Source organism: Pelecanus crispus, chromosome 11 (genome assembly GCF_030463565.1).
Source record: "Pelecanus crispus isolate bPelCri1 chromosome 11, bPelCri1.pri, whole genome shotgun sequence".
Taxonomy (NCBI): domain Eukaryota; kingdom Metazoa; phylum Chordata; class Aves; order Pelecaniformes; family Pelecanidae; genus Pelecanus; species Pelecanus crispus.
This window is the reverse complement of record NC_134653.1, coordinates 19,597,635-19,618,057: the sequence shown is the minus strand read 5'-3', so window position 1 is coordinate 19,618,057 and position 20,423 is coordinate 19,597,635.

The following is a 20,423-nucleotide window of genomic DNA, read 5'->3' as shown; positions in this document are numbered from 1 at the left end:
TGCTGTCCCTGGAGCACCAAGAATCCCCTACTCCAGGAGTGTGGCATGCAGGCAAGGGCTACCGGAGTAGACAGGGGAGCAGCAGGGACGTAGCAGTCACTGCAGTGGAGGAAGCACAGTGCCACAAGCACCAGGCAGTGAACAGCATCCTCTGCTGCAGGCAGCCCACAGGGCTCTGTCAGGAGCCCTGGCCCCACTACAGGCAGCCGCCTCCTGGGCAGGAGGCAAAGCCACAGCTGCTACAAGCTCCCCAGCATCTGCCTGTCCAGGAACTGCTGAGCAAAGACAGTGCCTGGTTAACTCCCCACAACACAGTCCTAATGGGACCATCCCCAGCACCTGCCTGATGCCTAGCAGTGGGCAGCGAGACAGAGTCCCTGCCAGCCCACAGGCAGAGCCCTTCTCCTGTGCTCACACCCAGCACAGCAGGCTGTGAAATGCTGACAGACTCCCCTGCAATGCCCGGCACACCTGGCCACACACATACCTGTGGACACCCAGCACAGCTCCTTCAGTCCTGTGATGCTGCCAGCTCCCCCATCATCCCCATCCTGCCGCACACCCCACAGAGGGGAACCCAGCCAGGTGCAGCCACCACCACCTCCCATCCCACCAGCCCCAGGGCAGCACAGAGCATGGGGACAACCCTGTGGGAAGACCTCTGCACCGGGAGGAGAGAGGAGAAACCTCCAGGGATGCCTCAGCAGCTGCATCCATCCACCCCAGGGCAACTGAGAATGTATCAAACAAGGCTAAACCCTGCCAAGAAGAAGTCTTCTACATCCACCACTGCCTCTCTGCCACATGACAGCAAGGGGACATGAGTAGGGCCACACTCAGGTGTGCCACCTGCAAAGGCCCTTTAATTCCCCGTTTAGTAAGACATGAAGGTGGTGGGAAACCCCTGCCCAGGGGAGAGAGACAGCACCAACACCCAATGGCAGCACGGGGAGAGCACAGAGACAAAAGTGTTATGAGCAGGGCTAGGGCAGCAGGTCTAGGACCTGGGCTGGCGTTACCACTGCTTTTGGGGCACATGGGGAGCATGAGCATCTCCTGCCCGTCCTCCCTGCCCTGATGGGAAACTCTGTCCCTCCCACCAGCCATACCAAGGCACAAGCCCAGAGATTTGGTGCCCAACTTCTGGGGACTCTACTCCTGCCAAGGAGCAGCCACCAGGGAGCCAACACTCGACCAGCAGCGCATCAGCACTGTGGAGGCAGGGCATGAATGGAAATCATTATCATCCTCAAGACCACACACAGGCATGCACACTCCGCACTCGGCTCACCCCATTATCCTGCTGAAAGAGAGCCAGGGCCGGTGGTCTCTGCGGGCCTCACCTCTGTATCGGAGAGGAGGGTAAACTGCAATCTGCTCCCTTTTATGCATATTCAGTGTGACCCCAGGACTGCCGGCAAGCTGCCAGAGAGGCCCAGGAGTGGGTATTTCTCTTCCTGGCCCCCATCTGCCCCCCCTTTCCACTTCCCATCTTTGCTGCCCCCAGTTCAGATCAAATGGAGACGCTGCTGACTCAGCAGGGAGTGATGGGATGAGCCCCTTGGTGCTGAATCCAGCCTAGCACGCGCCTGGATCCAGCATGAGGAGGGACATAAGTGATGGGGTGCATCTTTCACAGACAGCATCCTGAAGGTGTCCCCAGTGAGGCTCCCGGGTGGCCATCAGCTCCCGGCCACCAGCAGTACCCGCAAGGCTGGGGGGATGTTGGCAGCAGGGCTCACCCTTCCCGAGGAAGCAGCCGCCCTCCCGGCTCCTCCCCAGCAGCGGCTGCATTTTTGAGGTGGGCGATTTCCTCACTCCTCCGCGCAGGGAATGCTAACAGCCGTGCGGTTTGGAAGGAAGTCACACTGCTGTAGTGCTTCAGAAGTGCTTTAAAAAAATTAGCTACTGCATCCAACGCCTCCACACCCCTTCTCCCTAGAGCAACACACTTCCCAAGGCGACCGGCAGTGTTTCCCTGCCTTGTGGGAGGCTTGTCAGGGTGATGCTCCAGCCCACCGTGGGTTCCACTTCCCATTGCCTTCCCGGGAGGCAGTGCTGCTGAGAGTGATGCTGGGTGCAGATGCACACCCAGAGCTCTGGGTCTCCTGATGCTAAGCCATCAGGCGGGTGCTTGGTCCCCAAAATTGAATACATGAGGCAGGTGCAGCAGATGAGCCAGACCAAAGAGTGCAAACTTCCCCAAACACAGATGCTGGTGCCTACAGCAGGCCCAGAGTCACCGCCCAGCAGACCAGGGGCAGTGGCAGCTTTGCAGAGGTAATTACAGGATTAAGTGGAACAACACAGGGAAGGGGGGGAAGGGGGTTATTAGCCAGATTTGATCCCAGGACCTTTGCAGCATGGGAGCAGCCTTCCCTAATTAAAGCAGACGGGAAAGGCGTGAGCAGCCCGAGTAGTCCTCCGTTGTCTGCTGCAGCCCTGCCACCGAAAACAATGGGTTTAGAAGGCAGGTGATGGCTAAAGCTGAGCAGCCAGCACTGCCTGGGAGGGGAAGGGGAAAGCCTCAAGAGATAGCAGGGAAATGGTGCTTCCCTCCTGCCAGGGACCTGTGCTGCTCCTTCAGGCCTCTCCAGTGCTGCTGGCATGGTGTAGCAGGCTGGGTTTCTCCTCTGGGCCTGGTCAGTGCGGTGCATGGGGTGCTCACGTAACCCGAGGAAAGTATGTGGCCTTACTTGGAACTAGTTGAGATGGGGATGCCTGGTCCCTATGAGGTGCTGCATCACCCAGTGCACAGGGAAGAGGTCCTGGGTGCCGGCACGGGGCCAGGACAGAGCCACCCACACACATGGGGCACCAAAAGGCTCCTCATGGCATGGCACAGCCGTGGAGCAGCAGGTAGAGAAAGCCCAGGCAAGGACCAAAGGACCCGAGCACTTGAGGGGATCCAGCAACTAGATCCAAAGTGTTCAGACAGGGCCAATCTGTGAGTACTGCTTGTCCCCGAGCTGAGACAAGCCAGTAAACCCAGTAAACCCTGCCAGCAGCTTAGGTGCCCTCTGAGCAGAAGTGCAATGGGGAGACAGGAGGGAACCCAAAGCAGAAGAGGAATGATGTGCTCAGAGAAGCTGTAACTGGGCACAAATGACCACAGCATGTCCCTTAACCAGGATGTATCTGCTGCCAGATCTTACACATTCCCACCTTTTGCCTTTTCTAATAAGGGCATCCCCACTCCCTTGCCACATGTGCTGTGGGAGTGACTCACTGCAGATCTGCCCCAGCCCCATGAACGGGACAGATCTCGGGGAGCTGCCAGGGTCCCTGGGTACCCACTGCCTCCCTCCCCTCCATGGGCACCAGACCCTAACCCACCTCACCGATGCCAGCTGGGGGATGCCTCGTCCCCCCACCCAACAAGCAGAATACATCAGGACCAAACTGTGCTCCGGCCATGGATAAATCATTCCATGTGTCGCTGGGACACAAAAAAAACAAAACTAAGAAGTATTTAAAATGAAAGGAAAAACCCCACACAGCCAAGGCGCTGGGACCGGGCTTGGCTTTCCGGCGGGAGGGAGTGCACACAGTGGGGAGAGGCCAGAGGGACATGGCGCGGCAGGCAGTGCTAATCGCCTTCCCAGCTGCTAATGGAGCGACTGATGCTCACTTGGGATGTGGCTAATGGTACCGAGGAGATGCCTCGCTTTTCTTTACAAGCTCCTTCCTCTCTTCTGATATTTAAATATCAGAAGCTTCCATGCACCTACAGACTCACATCTGCAGAGCTGACCACTCTGCGCAGCCCCTCGTGCTTTGAGCCCCTGCTCCCCAAAGTATGCGCAGCTCACGTGGGCAACTACGAGGCAGCGTCTTCCTGCAGCAGGCACTCCCGGCAATAGATACTGCAATGCACTCTGGCAGGCTGGAGCCAGAATTACACAAGCCATACGATACCCCAGTGGTGCCAGGAGACGCATACAAATTACACTGCATGCAGGAAAGGATGGGCCAGATTCTGACCTCAGCCCTTTTGGCATCAGCCAGAAGTAACTCCATTCAGATCGGGCCAAACCAAGACGTAAGCGACTCCATTCAAATTTACACTGGCATACCTGTGGTCAGAATCTGGCCTGGCTTGAATTAGTTACAGCCTGACGTTACAAAAGGCAGAAATGGAGCCCAGATTTCCTAGGTTATCGAAAACAACCCCCCCCCAAAGAAAAAAAAGAAATCCACCATGAAGCAAACAGTCCCCAGGCTACTCAACTACTCAACCATGTGCATGGATCTGTCAAAGGCTGGATGCTCAGATGCATCCCTGCTCACCCATTTTGGTAACTCATAAGTCACGCTGACCATGGGAAGGAGGGACCAACATCCAGCACGGCTGCTCCCACTCTGCTTGCCAGCAACCCGGGGTAGAGGTGATCCCGCTCCCAGGAGGGGGGATTTAAACATGGTATCACCCACATGCTGCAGAGCTGAATCTGTTTTGCTGCAACACTTTGTTGCATCCCCTGGCCAGTGCAAGCTGGAGATCTCCTCCTTGTGCTTCCAATGCAACAGCAACTCAAGGAGGCATCTGGAGCCCCTGGCCTTGACGGAGCAGGAAACATGCCTTGATGCTACCCTGTTTATTAACCTCTACTACTGCTCAACTTATTGCTTTACCCAACTCTAATCCTGCCCCAGCTCCCTGAACCCCTTTGCACACTCCTGCCAGGCTGCTTGGCTCCATCGTGTGCTCCCAGGAGCATCCCTCAGGGTGCAGAAGGTTTTCCTCCTGCTGCTCCCAGAGGATGCACGGGACTCTCGTGGTCCTGGCCCAGAAGTCGTCATTGCTTCAACCCCTTTCCACTCCATATGGGAATAAAGTGATCTGGTTTCCATAACGTCCCTTGTTGCCTTTTCACAACATGCTGGGCACAGATGTTGAAAACAGTCTGGATGAATATTTAAAATGGTATTCACAGATGACAACATTTGGCCGGCTTTGAAAGATCTCTCACATCGGGTAGAGGATGGCTCACGACAATGGGGCTGGAAACATGCTGCACTTTGACATCTCATTCCCCCCTCCTGCCCCTGGCTATTGGTACGATATTTCATGCCCTTGGTGTCACACAGCCTGTTATTGCTTGAGTGCCAGCCAAGTCTGCAGCATTTGGAAGAGGCCGTCATGTACGTTTTTAAACATCACGGGGCAAAGCGGAATATGGAAAATCTGTCGTGTTTCTATACTGAGTGCAAGTGTCCTGTGCAGGCTCAGGGAGGGGCACATGGGGGCACAAAATAATTGCTTTCTTATGGAGCAGGGCCTGACTAACAGGGTGGGGGAACAGGAGGCAGAGGTGCCGTGGACACCCTTGGCATGACAGGCTGCTTCCCTGCTGAAGGAAGATGAAGCCATCTCAGCATGTGCCCCAAGGTCTGTGCTGATGCTCACCTCCCTCAGGGCTGGGAAATCCTACTCAGACCCACACCTCTGCCAGCTGTCACCCAAGGTGGGACCACTGTTCCAGCCAGCCCAGGCTGAAGACATCATGTTCTGGTGCCCAGGGAGCAGCAGCAAGGCTCCTCGGCCTAGATTCCCAGTAGCTTGCATTCCTGGTGGGCTCCTTGCTTTAGGCCACAGTGTGCTCAGCTGCATCCCTAGGCCTTGCTTCTTTCTTCCCCAGGCTGCAGACTCACCGCGGCTCCTTCCCAACCCAACATTACACCTGCCCTCTTCTCTGCAGAGACCCAACTCGCCTTCCTCCTTCCACACGCAGGCAGAGGAGGAAGGGATGTTGGGATCCCCGCAGCCCACTCTGGGCTTGGACTGTTGGACCTCCTGTCCCCTCACCAGCTAGCTCCAACCAGGTGGTCAGAAAAGCACAGCAGCTCCCTCTGTTTTATAAATGGGATATTGCAGAAAAAAAGAAAAAAAAGTTGCCTTTCATCCATCCAAAAGCCTTGGAGAGTGTTTTCAGAGCATGGCTCAAGCTACATCCCTGCTGCACTGGTTACAGGGAGCTCCAGCCTCTCCTGGCTTTGAGAGCAGGCAACAGCTAACTTGGCTGGGGAAGAAGGATCTGTGTCATTTCCAGCCATCCAGGGTTTGCACATCCAGGTCTATGCTCAGTATCATCTCAGCCTGACTGCAGGTCTGGCACAAATGGCACAGAGAAAAGTAGGGATGCTCAGCCCGGCTTATGTCCCGTACATTCATGGAGTGAGCTCACCCAAGAGAGGAGAATCCATGCACAAGCACTGCCTGGCTGAGCGGCAAACCAGCAGGACCACTGCGCTGCTGGAGTAGTTCCTGCTCCTGCCCACGGGGCCTTCCTCACCCACCCTGCTTGGCAAGAGCCAAGCGAGGCAGCAGACTGCCGAGCGCCACGTCCTCCATCACGCCAGTTATTCCTTATCCCAAGAAAGGTATTTCCATCCACCCACTCTCCAGCGGGCCAGGGAAGCTGGGGGAGGGACAGCATTTTGAAGAAACGAGGGTTCAGCAGCTCCAAGACAGAAAAGCAAAAGCAAACCCACCAAATACAGCCCAGCTTCACTTCTCCCTGTGCCACCACCCGCTCGCACATGCCCCAGCCAGAACCGCCAGCCCTCACCCTAGATGAGGTTTGGGGCAGGGTGCTGGGGAGTGCCAAGGGGCTTCACCCAGCCTGGCCCCAGGACTGAGTACAGCTGAGTACAGCAGCTGAGTACATAGTGCGGGGCTATTTCCAGAGGGAACTCACCCTCTGAGCCACCCCGCAGAGGGGTCTCTCCGAGGCAGCTGTGCTGGGAAGGGATCAGCAATGGCCCCAAGCCTGGGCTGGTGGCAAGGGTGAAGCCACCCTGCCAAGGTGCTTTGTGCTGGTGAAGACCTTCCGAGTGGATAAAGGCCTCCGGCAGGAGCTGCGGGCAGGGGGGAGCACGTGCGTGCCCTGTGCCTGGTCAGCTGGAGCTGGCACGGCAGGCAGCAGTCTGGCAGGGCTCCCGCCACTGCCTACACCCGCACCCGAGGTGGGACCGGTGTTCAGCGCCTCGGGAGGCTCCGGTCTCCCCGGCAGCTCCGCAGCAAGCAGGGGGATGCGACACCACTACGCTTCGTACAGTGCCGAGCACCCCCGCGTTCCCCCCACCGGCTCTGCCGGGGCGGTGGCAGCGGGCCGGGCCGGGCCGGGACAAAGCGCGGAGCAGCGGCGGCCGGAGCTGCCCGGGGCCGGGAGCGGGGCTCGGCCGTGGCCGGCTGCGGGCGGGCGGCCGGCCCCGCCGCGGGGAGGTCCCGTTTTCGGCGGTGAAAGGATGGAAAGGGAAATAAAGGGAGGGTGGGTGGGGGGAAGAGGGAGGAATAAAAGGCAACGAGGGAGGGAGCGGTGGGGAGGAGAGCGGGGAGCTGCTCGGCCGTGGCCGCCAGCGCCGGGAAGTTGGAGGAGCAGCTTACCGCGGCCGGGCAGGTAGCGGGGTCGGTCTTGGCGGCAGGTCCGGGGTCGAGGCGGCGAGAGGAGCCGGCGCCGCCGCAACAGCAGCAGCAGGGCGAGCGGCGGGGCGTGGGGGCAGCTCCCCCTTCCCTTGGCTGATCGCAACACAAAAAAAAAAAAAAAAAAAAAAAAAAGGGGGGGGGGAAGCAATGATAACAAATTGCCGGGGGGCTGAAGGGGAGAAAGCAAAATAAGGCGAAATAGTGCAAAGCGGGAGTGCTGCTCCCGGCGGTGCGGGCGGGTCCCTAGCGCCGTGCCCGCAGCCGGCCGTGCTCCCGCCAGCTCCGCCGCACCGCCCGCGGCTGCTCCGGCTGCGGGAGGGAGGGAGGCAACAGGGAAGGAGAAAAGGGAGAAAATGAGAGGAAAGGGGAAAAAAAAAAATTAAAAAAAGAAAAGCAAGAAGTGGAGAAACTGAGCCCCGACCGCTGCCTGGAAGCGGAGTAAAAAGGCTCCAATAAATCCCGGGTTGAAAAGAAGGGAAAAGTCACCTCCCCGAGGAAATCAGAAGCAGATTTCGAGCCATTTAATCACATGCAGGGAGGTGTGTGTGCGTGTGTGCGCCGCCCGCCGCGGCGCTGCCAGCCCTGCCTCCGCCCTCCCGCCGCCGCGGCCGCCCCGCAGAGAGCGGAGCGGGAAGGGGCCGGGAGCGGAGCGGGCCGGGCGGGGAAGAAGGGGCCGCCCCACCGGCGGACAGCCCTCCCCGTCGAGCCACCGTCGCGCGGGTGCGGTGACCGCGGGCTTCCACCTGCCGCCCAGCCAGCCCCACCGCGACCCGGGGAATTTGTTTTGCCCGAAGCGGGTCCATCACCCTGGGCGTGCTGGTGGCTCCAGAGTAGCAGCCCAGGCAGCCCAGCACGCCAAGGGCTCAGCCGGTGCCGCAAGGAAGGCAGCAGATAATCATCCCCCTGCTTCCGAAAGCAGAAGAAATCAGGGATTTACCAGGCGGGGAGCAGCCTCCTCTCATGGAGGAGGATGGAGTCTCTGCTCCATCCCGTGCGATGCTGGGGCTTTTCATGTGCTGCTGCCTCTGATGGCCTTGGCCTCTGATTTTTGGTCAAGGCGGGGAAGAGAAATGGGGGCATTTCCACTTTGAGAGGCTGCCCAGCACAGCTTCCCCAGGAGCATCTGCCCCACTGCCATCCCCAAGCCACCTGCCAGTGGGGCAGGAAAATAGGTGAAAATAATTTAATCATCATTTGTGTGAGGTGGTGGAGGAGAGCAGAAAACCTGGACCTGGATCCTGTCGCTCACTGGGGTCACGTTCACAGCACTGCAGCCCCCACATCTTCCAACTTGGCCTGGGGAATGCCCTTCCCATAGATGCTCTCGCAATGGATGTGAGGACTGAAGAGGTACTGGAGTGAGTACTGGAGGTACTGGAGGTGGGGAGAAGGGCAAGGTGCCAGTATGGTGCTCACCCATTACATTCAAGGCCCCCACCCAGCATCACCCCACTCCCAGAGGACCCCTGGTTACCCCCACCCTGTTGCTCTAGGGCAGCACATTGAGCAGAAGTGCTCTCCCCAGCCAGTTGGCAGATGCTTGCTGAAGGAGGAGACCCCAGCTGGCTACAAGTCCCAGGGGAAATGCTGCTTGCTGTTCTCAACCTTGTTGCACAAAATGCATTTTCCCCTTACTTCAGCTGCAGGGACGTGGATAAACAAGGGCAAAGCCACCAGGTGACAGGGCAGAAGACATGCAGTCCATGGACAGGGAAACCTCAAAGCTCTATGTCTGATGCTGTGGGTGTCCTGCAGCCCCACTGTTTCTCTCAGGGACACTCATGCATTTGGAGAGCCAGGAGGCCAAGCCACAAAGCCCCAGCAGCCCAGATGCAGATCCCAGAGGGGAAGCAAGTGCAGGGCCAGCGTTTGCCTTTCGTGGGGTCAGATGAGAGCATGGAGCAGAGCAAGGCCAGCGATTGTCAGGAAAGTGCAGGACCTTGTGCATGGGGCTGAGGACAGGGTGGGACGACCAAGGCAATGGGGCAAAAGGGAGTATGGCTCCATGATCCTGAGGTGACACAAAGCAGGAGTTGTCCCAGGGATGCACCTGAAGGTGTTTTCCTCACCAGAAAGCACAAGCACTACCATGGATGTGAGCCATGATGCTGAGTTGGCCTGGCCTGGCTGCTCCAGGGTAGTGCTGGGTTGCGGGGCTGTGCCACCACCCACAACCTTGGAGTAGTCTCAGTGCTGCTGTTTTCTTCCATACTCAGAGGACAGTATTAGACCCCCTTGTCCTTGGGACATTAGAGTTGCTGGCCACCATATGGTCAAGTCCTGGGACTGCTGTCCACAGGCCTCACATCAGTGAACGCCCAGCTGAGAAGGACAGAAGCTGTTTCCCGGTTCCCCATTTCCACTGTTGCCTGCATGTTCCCTCTTTGTAGGATGGAGAGCCTGAGAGAAAAAAAATCTGGGTTTGGCAAACAGGGGGATGCTGAGGACATCAGCGGGGATGGGACACTCACTGTAGTAGGAACCAGATTGCTGAGACCCTCCTGGGTGTCCCTCAGCATGCCAACATTACCATGAATGGGGTACCCAATGCTCACCACATTGCACTAATTCCTGAGCGGATTCATGAGGGCTGGGAGGAGGAGTGGGCGAATACACTGTGTGGTTTCTGTCACCCTGGTGTCTGCAGGAAGTTCTGCCCCCTGCAAGCTCCTGTTCTGTGCGTGCATCTATTCCTACTCCTTGTGCCACGTGAAGGCACGATGTCTGGTGCCAGCCGGGCTTCTCATTTAACAAAGGATTGCTGGAAGGACACAGACATCCATGGGCTGTTTGAGCAAAAGCTGTGGCTCCAGCACTGTGTCAGCTGGGGCAGATACAGAATCACAGAATGGTTTGGGTTGAAGGGACCTTTAAAGACCATCTAGTCCAACCCCACTACAGGGACATCTTTCATTAGATCACGTTGCTCAAAGCCTCATCCAATCTGACCTTGAACACTTCCAGTGATGGGACATCCACAACTTCTCTGGGCAACCCGTTCCAGTGTCTCATTACCCCCATAGTAAACAATCTCTTCCTTATGCCCAATCTGAACCTACCCTCTGCCGGTTTAAAACTACTGCCTCTTGTCCTGTCACTACAGGCCTTGGTAAAAACTCTCATTCCACCTTTCTTTTAACCCCCCTTCATATACTGAAAGGCCACAGTAAGGTCTCCCTGGAGCCTTCTCCAGGCTCAAGAACCTCAACTCTTACACCCTCTCTGCAATCAATATCTCACATCCTCTCCACAACACAAACTCACAGCCAGTCCAGTCCTGCAGAACACTTGCTTAGCTTTTGCTTTTGACCTGCAGACAGGTCGGGACCGCTTCGAGCACCGCCCGCATCCCCCAGCTCCGGCGCTGCGGGAGGAGCGGGGCGGCGGCGGGAGGGGCGATGCGCGGCCTTCGCTTGCCCTCTGCTGGGCTGGCCCCGCCGTGCCGCGGCACCCTAGCCCCGCCCGGGGCCCGTCGTCGGGGGAAGGCCGAGAGGTGGGTCCAAGCGGCGGGGAACCGGGCTCAGCAAAACCCGACTCACTGCAGGCCATGAGCCGGACTGTAATTCAGTCCCAGGTCCACCCGGGCGGACACAACATGTGCTATCGTTACAGGTCGGGCCACCTCCCTGTCCTCCTGCTCAGCTGCAGTGGGGTAGGACAAGCTGCTAGGTGCAGGAAGTCACGGAGATGCAAGGGCCAGGCACCCCAAGGCTGTGCCACTTGCCAGACCTGCAGCAGGACAGCCACAGCCTCCATCCCCACCAGAGGAAGGAGAACATGTTGGCACCAGGCAGCACCTTTCCCCTCGTTGCCTCCACATTCCAGCATGTAGGAAAGGCTCTGAGAGGTGGCAGTTCATGTTTTGAGGCAGGCTCCTGCCACCTTGCTGGGCAGGCAGGGAAGAGACACCATTTACCACCTTCCCTGAATCCTTCTTTAATCTCTTCACTGGAGAAGGAAGAGGTCTGCTGCCAGAAGAGAGGACTCGTTCCTTTGCCCAGTCCCACAGGCTCCTGTCTCAGTGAAGTGAGAGAAGAGGATCCCATTTTAGCCACTGGTCTTCAGGGTAATTCCATAATTCTCATGTTTCCCTCTTTCTGTGCCATTTACTCTTCAAAAGGCACCTCACCTGCCTCCCTTGCCAAGCTGCCAGTCTCCTAGCAGACACATCTCCTTTCACACACTGTATTTAGAGCCTGTCCCCACATCCGGTTTCTTCTGCAGTGTGGGTCACCCCACCTGTCCCCAGGAACTGAAATGTGGTCTTCCCAGTGCATGCAGAGAGGTATGAACACTCTGCCTCGTTGGGTGTGCTTTGCACAAGCCATCCTGCCCCTGCTCCATCATGCCAGTGGCTCGGGACTTGCCTGTGGCTCACCAGTCCATGGGCTCTGTCCCCTCCAGCCCTGAGCCTCCCACTCACCACCAGCCTTCCTGCAGGCCTAGCACACCCATCAGGCATTTGGGTCCTTCTTCTTGCTCTGCATGGCTGGAGAACCGAGACCTCCCAGGCTGCCTGTCCACCCTGGGGTCCAGGTTTAGGCAGTGCCCAGGGTTCAAGCACTGTAGAAGTACAGGGGCAGCCCAAAGGGGCCTTTCCTGGGGACCAGTAGCACTGCTCTGTGCCATAATGAGTCTTCTCTGCCACCCAGGAGGGTCGATGGAGGCAGCTCATGGCCAGGTTTTCAGGTCTGGGTGCCCCTATAAGCCTGCGTAAAATTGGCATGACATTGCAACAGGCAAAATCACAGATGGACACAGACTTTTGCCTCTGCCTGTCGTCTGCCAGGGGAAAGCTGAGAATCTGGGCTTGAGTCTCATTTATACATGAGCCATTTCACCACTGACATAAATACCTGTTTCCAAGCATAAGCAGACATGAGAGCCAGATCCCGGTGGGGACAGGGATTGTTGGTTGAAAGGTGTGCAATGAACGTGGCTTAGGAAAAAGAAACAAGGTGCAACATCCAGCATATAACAGTGGTGTGACATGTATTTTTCCTTGCCCTGTCCCTGCCCACCCCACTCAGAGGATTCTGTACATTAACATCGCACAGGTCAGGTACAGAGCCAAAGCTTTAGTTAACGCACAAGACCAATCTGGGGCAGACCAAAGGCCAGCCTGCCCTGCAGCTTCCCCAGCAAGATGGAGCCGGGGGGAGGCTGGAGGGATGCTGAACCTGCAAGTCTGTGCTGAGGCCACATGCCGGTGCCATCGCCCTTCCCAGCCTTGAGCTGGGGGGATGCTGTGGGAGGAGGGTGCAGAGGCCAGGAAAGACGTGAAACATCTCCCCAAACACCCTCTGTGCCCCCAGCAAGCTGCAGCTCCGCAGGCACCTGAGGTAGCTCTTCCAGCATGTCTCCAGCTCCATGTTATACCCCTGTGGCTGCCCTCCCCCCATGAGGAAGGGACTGGCATGTCCCTGCTCACACTAACTGCCAGGGTGAAGACATGCCCTGGGCAATGCTGAATGTGATGAATGTGTCCTGCTTAACTGCAGGTCCCCCGACCTAGCAAGCAGCTGTTAGTAGGGGTCAGGAATTGATTTTGTGCTTCTTTCCATCTCTCGGCAGCTTTCTGAGCTGCAAGCCCTGAGCCTGGCCCTTTCCAGCCACGCTAAGTTTCAGTTTTAACTATTTCCATTCCTGCATCACTGCTGTAGCTGTGTGCAGATTGCTCAAGAATTTCGTCACCCCACCTTACAATCCTGTCTGTGGCCACCCCTTGCTCTGCAGTCACCGCTACGGCTGCCGGCGTGTTCCTTCCCCACGGCAGGCAAAGGGACAGGCGTGTCCCGAGCCGTCCGCAGAGGCGCAGCAGCAACCGCGGGCTCCGGTCGGGAAACCCCGGCTCCGTGGGCGAGCGGTGGCGGCGGGTGCGAGGCCTGATGCGGCCCCGCTGGCAGCACAGCCCCGGCCGGGCAGCCGCGAGGTGGTGCCCTTTCCCCGCAGCTGCGATCTCGCAGCCCCGGCTCTTCGGGGCTTGGGCGAGGAAAGCAGCCTGGGAGCGGGTGGCTCGTACAGTGGCCTCATGAAAAACCCGTCCCCTGGGGCACTTGCAGCTAAATTTGTTTTCATCAGCGGGAGGATGCTGTGCGGTGTCTTGCACGCCTGTGCGTGTGATCGCGGGAGCCTGTGACACGCTCCCTGTGTGGCTGGGTCTCTCAGGGAAGCACGACCACCCACCAGCAGCATCTCTGCTTAGCAGGGTTATGTGGATGAAGAGCAAGGGTTTCTCCTGGAAAACATCTCATCTGACCTCTGAGGACTGCTTTTCAGGGGCCGAAACACCATCCACAGGCCTGAAGTCAGCAGCAAACCTTGGCTTTAGCACAAGGAGATTTTTTAATAAGCCTCATTAGGAACCTGAGCATCTTCAGGTGCTGGGGACCTGATTCCTATCTCCTCTCACTTCCCAGCTCCAGTCAGGCGCCCACCAACCTTGGGCTTACAGCAGGGATCTGGAGGAGATGTCCTCATGTACTGGAGGAATCCGAGCCGTGCTGGCTGGTGGATAACTCCTCGTCCACAGTACTGGAGGAGCAGGCGTTCACCACAGAAAGCGGCTGCTGATGTTGCAATCAGAGCACAGCATGCTCCTGATGCCGCAGGGGTGTTCCCAGTGAGACACCAAGGGAAGAGGTTCACAAACCTGCCTGGCAGATGGAGGCTGTCCTGTGTGAGCCGGGAGCAGCTTGCTAGGCTGTCTCTGGCATGGGCTGGGGTGAGATTTGGTTTGTGTCTTGTTTGTTCCAAACCAATTCAGCCTTTAGTGTTCAGGTAGATTTGGGCTGGGATTTCAGAAAGCCTCAGCAGCTCAGGCCATGCCTCTGCTGCTGAGTTGGGCATGGCGCAGGGGGCCCTTTGTTTGCTCCCAACCTGCTACTGGGACCATGAGTCATAACATGGAGATGCCAGCCCAGGTCCCCAAAGGAGCAGGGCCTGCCGCTACTCAAACTTGCCTTGGGCAGCACCCCATAATCTCTGCTAGAGGCTTGCTGCTCCAGAGCCTGCTCAGTTGCAAGCAGCAGCACTTTGCATGATGTAAACAAATCCCTCGTTTTTTGAAGTGGTGGTGGGATTTAAGTGCCTGCTTCCTTGCCCTCTTCAGGAGTGCTGGCACATGGGGAGGCCTGTAGGAATGAAGGCAATTCCTGGGAGGCAGCAGAAGGAGCGTGAGCACCTGGTCAAATTGATGTACTGTCAAGGGCGAGCCATCTGTGCCGCTGCCAGCATTGTCACACCCAGTGGAGCCTGCGGAGCACATCCCTGCTCCCAGCAGTGGTGGGGTGGAGGACGACACTCTCCCAAAGCCAGCGAGTGTAAATGGGGTGTGCAGGCATTTTCCAAGCACGGCTACTACCGCGTTGCCAGAGCCCCTCAGGCTGCTGCCGTGTTGCCAAAGCCCCTCACTGCGGCAGCCCACAGGGGCACTTGCTGGGGCTACAGATGGCCGGAGCACTCACAGTGGGGTTCATGCTGGTCGCACTCCTCCAGCTCCACAAACTGCTTGGGAAGGTCACCTCTCCATCCAGCCTCGGCTGACAGCAGTGCTGAGGTCCTGCTGGGGGAGAGCCCAGGGAGCTCCCTGGCATGGCTGCATCACACTGAGAAGGAACTACAGCCCCTGTTGAATTGGCTAAAGGTCTTCGTTCAAAGCTGTCCTGGAAATAAGTCTGGCTGAAAAGCGGTGGGTGTATCTGCCCCCCAGCCACAGGGAGGGTTGGAGGTAGCAGGGCTCTGAGGGGAAGGCCTGGGGCAAAGGGGTGGGAAGGAGGGACCAGGGCAAACAGGGTGAGAAGGCAGGCAGGAGAGGCAGAGGAAAAGTGGGAGGGAAAGGAGGGGAAAGAAGCTCATAGTAAAGCAGAGTGTGAAGGGGGAAGAGAAGAAAGATGGGTTGGAGGGTTGGGGGGAAGAGAGACACACAGAGACACAGAGACACAGTTTTGTAACAACTTAAATTCATTCCAGACAATGTCCAAGGAGCCCTGGCAGCACGGGTTGAAACAAACCCTGCCTTTGATTTTATGAGTTCATTATATGTTGTTTGGGACAGTGATTCACGCGTCTTGGCTGCTTCACATTTTCCCTTGTGTCACAAATGAAGAGGGGACCACGAAATGAATTCTTTGGGTGGAAAATATTCCCTCAATTGTTAGGTAGACGTCTCTGTACCATGCAGAGGTCCCAGGAGAGTGGTCTCCTGGGCTGCCCCAGCTCCCCACACAGCACACACAACCTCTGTGCCTTGTGTCTCGCTCCCTCTTAAAGGGAAAGAAAGCACTGGGAATGGCCAGGCAGAAGGAGGCGAGAAGACACCCAGTGGTGGCCATGCATGTTCTGCACCCACCTTTTGCTGCAAAACACAGGACAGACCAGAGGACAGCCACCTGGGAGAGCTCAGACTCATCTGGGGAGGAGATGCAGCCACCAAGGATGGTCCTGTGAGAACAGTGTCCCAGAGCCCATCTCTCCTGAGGGTGAAGGAGGGTGACCCCACGGCCACAGCCCCAGGCTTGGGGACTATGCCGTGGTCACATTGCAGCACTGCCGTGGGTGTTCCTCATCTCCGTTCCCATCCCAAGAGCATCACTGTGCTTACTGGTTGTTGCTGCCTGAAGGTGCGAGGTGCTGGATGAGCTCCAGAGAAAACCATTCAGGAACGGGTTGGTGGCTTTTCTAGACCATTTTGGTTGGACATATTCACAACCCTAATACAGGCCCTGGTCAGAAAAATAACAAATCGTGCCTGAGCCAACACCAAAGTTTGCATTGGAGCTGATTGAAAAAAACCAGTGACTTGGTTGGGTATTGTTACTATTTTTAGCTTCCTGTGTCATTTCAGGTTTTCCAGCAAAAGGAAGAAAAAAATGCATTGATTTTTAAAACATGTTGTTGGTAGAGAAAATACAGGCCTCAGAAACTGAACACCAAAAGCTTTTTGCCTGGCATTTTCTGGTTTTGATTTATAATTTCTCTTCCAAACCCAGACAAAGTTCAGTGCAATTTCTCATTTTGACCAGAAAGCCATTTTTCAGTGTGGTCAGTTCTACTCTGAGCCCTGGGAAACGACAGCACTTCTAACCAGAGCAGCCACGACCCAAACAACCTGAACAGGCATGACCCAGCTACAGATCTTCCCACACTGGTGTATCTTACACTGACCAGTGTGAAGGTGCCACAAAGATCCACACACTCCTCATCAGGGCGTGGAAACTTTTGCACAGATCTGGATTAGCCCTAAGGAGAGCTGAGACTCACTTACAAGCTTGCACCGGTGCCAGATGAGCTTCATGTTGACTCCCAGGTAGAAAGCCATGCAGAAGCCCACCTTGAGGTGGGTTGTGGCAAACAGGTCAAGCACTGAAGCAGGGTTGCTGAAAGCTCATAGGCCCATAGGGGAGGACTGATAGCCCAGCCCTGCAACCAGACAGATGCCAAATGAGTCCCAGAGACCCTGTTAACCCACGCTCCCTTCTTCCTTCAGGCCTGGGCTAAGGCACTGCCAGTCCTGCGGGGAGTCTCTTCTGAGGATAAAGTGCACTCTTTATTCTGCTGGGATTGCAAGCCAGCATCTTTCCCCAGCACAAGCTTCGCTTCAGGAAAATGAGGGTTTTTTTTTGGTTTGGATGTTGTTGTTGTTAAAGAGAATTCTTAGGAAAAACACTCACTGAGATGGATCAGCTCATTTTCAAAGTTATCCTGGGGCAAAAGACAGAGGGTGTGGGCTGTGATACACACCCACATCTGTACAATAAGGAAGGCAACAGTGCAAAGCAAAAACAATTGCATGAAAAGCTTTCCAACAACAAAGTTTGCAAACCCACAGAGCCCAGGCTATTTCTTGTGGTCGGTGGGTAAGAGTTCCCAGATAATGGGACCTGACAATGGAACAATGGGGATCGAAAGACGCGGCTCATGATTAGGAGTTATATAACAGCAGCTGGCATTTATTAATAACACTCGTGTTGTGCTTTATTTTCTTAGTTAGCACTTTTCAGGTTCAGAGCACTTTACAACCCCTGGCTATTCCATATTTGATGCTCGGCACGAGATGACTAGGAGGAAATGTTTGCCTGTAGCAGTAGGAACAGCCTTCACGCCTGCTTCTGTTGTAGACCTTAAAGGGGAGAAGGGGAAACGCTAAGTGATGGGCTTGCACTGACTACGTGGGACGTCTCCGGTTCCCCACAGTCTTACGGGTGATGTAAGACCACAAAGAAACATCATCTGGGAAAACAGGGTTTTCCTGGGATGAGTTACAGAACCTTAATGTTTTCAAAGCGCTCCTTTTCCTGGAGAATGAGCAAGGCTGAGACTTTCGCTGGGAGGCAGAAATACGGTTGGGTGCGATCCCAAATGGGAACCAGCCCTGGAGGAGCAGTCCACAGCCAGCCTGAAGAGATGGCATCTGCCTCTTGGCACAGCTTGGAGAGCAGGAGTGAAATGTCCCACTGGAACAACAACAACCGTGATGGCTGCCTACCACATCCTTGGGATGTGCCAATCATAGAATCATCATAGAATGCTTTGGGTTGGAAGGGACCTTGAGAAATCATCGAGCCCAACCCCCCTGCAGTGAGCAGGGATTGAACCTGTGAGCTTGGCGTTATTAGCACCATGCTCTAACCAACTGAGCTAACCCGCCTGGTAACCATCGCTCCTCTTGGAGGACCCACTCAGTGCAGTCTGGGCCAGGCCGGAGGCTTTGTTTCCCCAGCACGCACGAGACCTTGACGCAGAGCAATAGTCATTCTGCCCAGCACAGGGGATGAGTGGTCCAGTCTGAACAGGTTGTCTCCTTCTGGTCTGGGCAGGCTATTTATTGCTCCTCTGACTGTTGCTCGTGGTATGTGCTGACCGCTCAGCCTGCTCATGAAAAACAAGAGAATTCGCGTCCAAGCTCTGGTGCCAAGCAGGCAGCGACAGTTTTCTTCTGAGCAGGCCTGGGAACTTCTTCTCAGCCCTGGGTGGCAGATGTCTCAAAAGCAACTCAGACCTGGGAGAACTGTAACCCAGGAGCAGTCTTTGGACTCAAACACCCAAGCAGATCATCACAGGGTACCCTGGCTTGTCCAAAAGCAGAACTAGCACAGATAGGAGCAAAACCTGCCCATGCACGTGCAGGTGAAAACGAAGGTGTCCTCAAGGCCCCACAGCTCTAATCCTAACCAGAAGGCATGGGAGAGCTGCAGATTCCCACAGGAGGACACTCTGCAATGAGGAGGCAGGTTTTGCAGCTACAGCAAGGGATGGGACCTTGTGCTTTTCTCCACTGGTTATTGGAATGCACACGCTCCAGCGAGCAGTCCTGAGGCATGGAAATTCACACTTCCAGCAGTTCATTTTATAGGAAAGGTCTGGAGATGCTAGACAAAGCCAAGGGCAAAGAGCCACACTAGGGACAGCCCTATGACAAGCCCAGGGAGTCCTGGGGAGGTGCCTGCCTAGTCTTGGCTGCAGTTCTTAGATCGCTGACTGAAGGCACAGGACTACGATGCTGAAGTGCGATTCCCAGAGCACGTTGAGCACTAGCCAAGCTGATGCATCCTGTAAGGAGAAAATAAAATTTGTTGGTGTGATTTAAATCATTCACATGCCCGCCTGCACAGGAGAGATCTTGAGATAACAGATACCGTGACCCTGCTTTTATTTCACCTGGTGTCTCAGAGGCGCTAGCAGCATCAGGAGCATTTTTTGCACTTGTGATCCACCCCTCCATCTGCAGAAAAACCGCACACACCGCCAGCTAATGCTCTTTGGCAGACAGCATATTGCCTGCTGCAGTCCAGGTGCCAGAAGCACTGCACAGGGGCTCTGCTCGCTGGCAGCCACCTGCCAGTCAGTGGCTTATCATCTCTTCTTAGTTAAAAGTGTTTGGAAAGGCAATGGCACGGTAACCCGCACAGACTAGTCATTGCGCATCTTCTCAGCACTTTGCTGTCTGCATGCCAAACAGCGTGTGAGACAGAGACAGCAAGATGCCTGCTGCTCAGCATCCTCCGTGATGTAGCCAAGGGGATGAGTACAGGCAGAGCTGGTACCAGGTGTTACTGGTGACACATGGGGACCATGGAGAGTGGGCTGGGGTTGCTCTCAGGTCTTCAGCTGCAGAATGTATTGTTGACGGTGGTAGGGGAAACAAGGGCATCTCCTGAGGTTCCTCTCTCATCATGGGTCTGGCTCAGCCTTGGGAAAGAGTCAGCCCTGCAGCTTCTTCCCACCCCTGTATGGCTTCCTGCATGGCTGGGATGGACAACAACTAGGCTGGGTCAGGCCCGGGGGGACCACACAGCTGCACAGCTGTGCTATGTGACATGGGTACTAACAGGGAGATAGTGCCCCTCGAGCCCCCACCTCAGGACATCTGGCCCTGATGATCTCACCCACAGGCTGGCCAAGACAGTGCTGCGGATGGGATCCAGCTGCCTGTGCCTGACTCCAGGTGAGGCAGGATGAGGTGAGACTGGGTGGATAAGACAAGCAGCCAGAGATGATGAGAGTAATTTCAGACCTTTTAAATCAAGACTTACATGTGCCTTTTGCTGCTGAGGTTGAAATTGGGACCTTCCCAGCTTCAAAGATGGTGGTGGGCAATAAAAGGTCAGATTTTTGTTCCATACCTCCAACCTGAAAGATATAGATAGAAACATCTAACAGTACACTACTTGCAGGCAGGAAAATACTTTTTGTTATGCATCTGAAATACTGCAGAGAAAGGCTTCATTACAAAGGATTTTCTTTGGGGAAGAAAAACATACTGACCCAGGCAAGTTGATGAGGAGTAAAACATTCTCCTCGCACTTACTGGCAAAGGATCGCATCCACCATCCAGCCTGTAAAGGACCTTTTCATTCCTTTTTTGCCTTGTGTCGCTGCAACCACATCAGCACCATAATCTGAATGTACAGAGTCTGGGGGTTCAAACTGGATCAAAAGGCTCTGATGCTGTCTGAAGGAAACCTCTGGAATGCCCCATCATGACTTCTTTTGC